Here is a 5,146-nt window from a genome sequence, read left to right as displayed (position 1 = left end):
GTGAATGTGGTTGCCTTATGTCTGCTGGGATCTTTCGCTCAACCCAACATAAATGCGAATACTAGCTAGCGGTATGCATGGCAGCCCTAAGCCTGTCCTTTACAGCAGAAAGAAGGACCGCCAGTGGCGGTCAAATCAAAATGACATGTGACTCAAGGAACACTCAAGAGACTTCGCTTGCAGAATGACTTCTGGGCTTCGCAGGCTGCCGTCGAGATGATTTCCTTGCAGAGAAATCAGCTAGAACCGGCATTGGGGCTAGGCTCGATGCACAGGGGAAATGGACAGCACTACTCGAAATGGACAAAAATTGATGTACATATGACCGTTGCCTGCAACGTTGTTCGTAAGAGAGAGGTCGACACGAAACTTGGCTAGGGAAATCAAGATAACGCAGGTGTTGAAAACAACTATGTTACAGGAGTAGGGTATTAAGAAGATCTCCGTAGCTCCGCTAAAGGGAAAACGTATGCTACGGACTTTCATATTGAATACGGTAAAGGTATTGATTCGCCTCGACATCTAGCTACGGGACTAAAGCTCTTTTGTCCTCCGGTAAAGTTTCTTGTTACATTTTTCTATTAAATAATCTAGTGGTGGCCACTATTTAATCGGATGTATAAATATATCGTTTATTCTATTTGTTTAATTCATTATGTTGTAAGTTTTACGAAAGGTATTACGTAAAGTAATTTCTTATTTAGCCATATTTATACTAAATAATACACTATAAATCTATACATAAGCTAGAAAAATGGCGCGCTAAATGCGCATTTTCTTTACCGAAGTCAGCTAGGCTGGAAGCCTGCTCCTTCTAGCTACCTGCCCTTTAAAGCTCTCACGGAACAAAAAATAGTTGCGAATCCGAGCTTTACCATTTATGTACCCTGCACCTTATCTGTGGTGAAAGAAACGAGAAAAACCGATTCAAACTATTCTACTCGGGATTATCCCAGAATGCTTTAGGAAAATTCTGAAGAATCAGTGTTTAATCCAAGTTGATGTTACCCAACGCCGAATTAATTTTTGTAAGAGTTTAGCAAACGATCGTAAGAACATATAGCTTAGTCTTCACGATCTCGAAGTGCTGTTTGTTTCAAATTCAAGTTATCGAACGCAGTGTTTTTTTTATTAATTAGTACTGTTGGTTACAAGCCTTTTTTGTACTAAGGTCGTCCGCTTAATGTTTTTCAGGCCCAAATGCGGCTTCGACACCCCTGCGTTCAGCCCCGTAGTGTACTGTATGCTACATAACGTTATATAAAGAACAATATTATTGTAATAGCTAGTTCGACTGTATCCGGTAGGTTGAATGACTTTAAGAGCACTGACGATCATTATACATTACGGCTGATCTATGATGTCCTAACGGAATTTCGATCCAACGGCTCCAAGTCCGATTCCATTGCGAGGGCTGTAGCGAGGAAATAGATCGTTGATCGGGTCACTGCTAACGTGGGTTCTTTATGCCCCGAGAGGTCAGACGGTACGTGGCAGAGTTGGCCATCAAAGAGCAAATCGCGTAGTTGATGTCAATCCATGTGGAAAAGCCATTTGTAGAAATCAATGGCTGGATTTGACATTCCGATAGTCTCATTGATGGTATTCGATGTCTGGATGAGGTGCAGCTTAAGTGGCGTCGTTAACAGTCACTTGCAGAAAAAAGCACCATTCAGCTGATCGCGTGCGGCCATATTCATTATTCGCTATGTGTTTCCTATGGTTACATATAAGATACGACCAATAATAAACGGTTTTCCTACATGCAGTCGCCTATTACTGCACAGCAACAGTCTGTATCGCAGGTTTGAATTTTCGTTCTTTTTGTTTCTTTTTTTTTCTTGGTTAGAACGACCATGTCCAAGAAGATCGTTATGCAGTGATACTTAACTAATAAATTTCGTATTTGTGCCAGCTTGCAACCATCTAACCAGGCAGTTCTATACACGTTAGATAGCATCTATGCTACTTTTATACAAAGTGTTTGAAACGCCCAACACGCTAGCGTATAGGCATCGCTATGCTCTCAAGGATCTTCAGTATAAGACCTACGCTCACCATTGTAAATGATCAATATTTTGTAACCGTCAACATTTGCACTCGTATACCCCAACGTAATCGTAGCACACGTGCTGTTTTACTCTATTGACGTTAAAAACAAGGATGCTCCAAGAAAACACTAACCGACCTTTAGCCTTCGCACGGAATTCCCATCTATAATATAGCTGATTTAACGCCTTCAGCCACCGCGAACATCTCTTTTTCCACTGACCACAAGCATGCATCGAATGGTTTTGACAGCTTTAAAGGCATGAGTTTGCTCATCTCCAGACGCCTGGATGGATTCTGCTTGCCTGTGTTTGACAGTCTGAGGTTTAACAGGGACATAGCAACAACGTTTTTAAACACTCACGAGTTCCACCGGGTCTCACTCAGCTACGAATGTGGACAGTTATATGACTATGTAAAAATAGCTGCGTTTAAAGGGGTATAACAAGGAGATAGATAGGTCTTCGAAACGAAGATGTAGGAGGTTCCACGGCAAATTGTCATAAATCAAAATGCATTTTCAACATTTCGTTCAAACGCCAAGTCGCCCGTTTCAAGCAAATATGGTTGGATTAGAGAAGCAGTACAGCTTCTAGCTAGTATGTGTATACAAAGGCCGCTACGTTTTGTCCGAAAGTCTCTACCGGGAATCAATTAATGGTGTTCTATATACAACAATAATACTCAAACAGACTTTTCTAAAAGATTTACATATAGACTATATAAACGCATTTTAAGATGAACAATACTGCAGAGTTTAAGTTGTATAGTTTTTATGTTAATCCCTACATTTGACGATGTCAAAACAATTTGTTTCCCCTAGTATCCTAAACGGAACACGTCGAGTTCTCCTTGGATACAACAAGTCCCTTTGTACTCACGAGAGAAAATTCCTGTGAGATACGGTACCCTATTTAGGGCTTTGCACACACATGTTATGCGTGGTGACCACGGAAGCAGCCCCGATCTCTGAAGGAACCCAGTGCAAAGGAAGGGTCGGTTATGTGGTGAATGGGTTTATGACAGGTCCGTGGGCCGCACTCTCTGAGCGTACGATCTATTTTCTTATTCTCGCCTCTAGCACATCTTAGCGTATCTTCCAACCGACTAAGTGTATATACGTATAAATGTGGCTGTGTATGTGTGTTTCACATCTTCCATTCGTTAGCAACAACACCAGGCCACCAGACTACCGGGCCAACCACGGCAGGCATAAGCGGCCAATAGACGTGTGCATCTATGTCAAGACAGATGCGCGGCAATTCTACACTAAATGCAGAGATAGAGAGAGAAGAAAAGGAGGCGTAACTGGGGATTCATGTGGCGACGAACGACTGTCTGCAGTGGTGGCGGGACTCTGTGCCGCGAGTAATGGGGTTGTAAAGGCGTCAGGCGGGCGGAAGAAAACCACTGCCAAATATAGACCGCCTATGGCATGCACGAAGAAGCATAATGTGTAGAGAAGATGTTCGAGAAGACGGAGAACGGAGCCGCGAACCCCCAACTGCGACGAAAGTCCTGTCCGTCTGTACCGGCAACTTGATGGACGTACATCTGCAAGCTCTTCAGGAGCGAGCGCCTTCTGTTGTCATTCGTTGGTTGGTCCCCGCGCCGTCTGGCTGCTCGATAGCGACCCGTTACTCCTTCTCTGCCATATTTCGTCGTGGATGGTATCGCCTGAACACCTGCACAGGGTACGGATCCTGAATTTCAACGTATCGAGGTTATCGCTTTTTACTGTCGCTTATTGTTATTACTGTCGCTTCTGGGGTTGAACTAAATGTGGTTGCTTTCGCTAGACTAATGCTATCCCAGTCACAATGCGTCTTTTACATTAGGCTCAATGTAGGTGCCATGCAGACGTGCCAAGGATTGCAAACTCAGTTGCGAATATCGGCGCCTGTCATATGCTCATACATTATAATAGTAGGTAAATGAAGGGTCTAAAAGGTCGCGATGCTATATAATTGCGGCATAACGCCTCGTGCATGATAGTAAAGTTCTCCTATGTCCAATATAATATATTATTGACTGTTTGGCTCTACGGATGTGTGCGCAGGCTTGTTTGAGCTTTCATTGCTAGCGCTGCCTATTTGACTCTCTTAACCTATTTAAGGAATGTAGAAGAGTGAATTACAGGTGCATACAGAAACCCTAACCCGTGGTGCCTCTCTTCCTGATTGTGTTCTCGGATCTCTTTTTCAGTTGCGTTTAGGCCGCGGCAGGACGGAAACAGGCTCTCGAGTTTATCTGCGTCCTTTATCGATGCGAGACGATCAGCTTTCGTTTCGGTAATCACATTGGGTGCGCTGTGTCTATGTGGCGGGTTGCATCAAACCCCTCAGCCCGCTGCAACATGTTGTGTCGTAGAGCTGAATTGCGTGTTCTGTCCGAATTGAGCGAAAGATCCAGCATCGTTGAGTTAGCTACACAAGTTTTGATGCGTAGAGACGCGCGCTACCGAAACTGCGAGGCCATCGAAAACGAGCTACGGAAGTGGTAATCGTTTGATGACAAAGTCGATGAGGTCTCTATTTTGCCTGAAGATACCGCAACCACTATCTCTAGCCCCATAGGTCTTCCATGGAATGAAATGACTCAATATTCGGCCGTATTTGAGTAGGTGCTTAAGTGTTCAGCGCGATTTAGGGTACAATTCAGATTTCTATGATTATGGGGTCATTTAGCTTCAACTTGTTAAATATCAGATGAAAATATTCGATAGTAAATAGCAAGGCTATACAACTGCTAAACCAGAATGCACTAATCGGTGTTATAAAACAATACATTAATTTTAAATAATGTTTATTCAAATAAAGAAGAACAAATCTAGTCTGTTGCGTGGCTTCTCGGTTTCAAACAGAAGTTTATCTCACTACTCCCGTGTTCTACCCGTGTGTCGTTCAGAGTATCTTCAACTTGATAAGATCGTTCTACAGGACCAAGGACCAAATTTTGAAATTTCTGTTCATTCCAAATTAACCATACCCTGTTAGATGACACAATTAATAGGCTAGGAATATCAGGGTAGTAAATGATAAGCCCATTTATACCGCTGAAGCTAGTCAGCTTATGTCAAGCAGACTCCACGACTGTA

The 5,146-nt window shown here is 43.1% G+C and overlaps 1 long non-coding RNA gene across 1 annotated transcript in view; it reads left to right on the top strand.

Moving 5' to 3' along the window:
• Positions 1 to 4,862, top strand: part of LOC111269840 (uncharacterized) — an 8,665-nt gene extending 3,803 nt beyond the window's left edge. Inside the window, exons 2-3 of the long non-coding RNA XR_002685961.2 lie at positions 3,218 to 3,743; positions 4,255 to 4,862. This is a non-coding gene — a long non-coding RNA (uncharacterized LOC111269840). The remainder of the gene's footprint in view (positions 1 to 3,217; positions 3,744 to 4,254) is intronic.
• Positions 4,863 to 5,146: the final 284 nt, after the last annotated feature.

Source organism: Varroa jacobsoni, unplaced genomic scaffold, assembly GCF_002532875.2.
Source record: "Varroa jacobsoni isolate VJ856 unplaced genomic scaffold, vjacob_1.0 scaffold_1420, whole genome shotgun sequence".
NCBI lineage: Eukaryota > Metazoa > Arthropoda > Arachnida > Mesostigmata > Varroidae > Varroa > Varroa jacobsoni.
The sequence above is the reverse complement of the archived record's forward strand: the minus strand, read 5'-3'. Positions and strand labels throughout refer to the sequence as shown.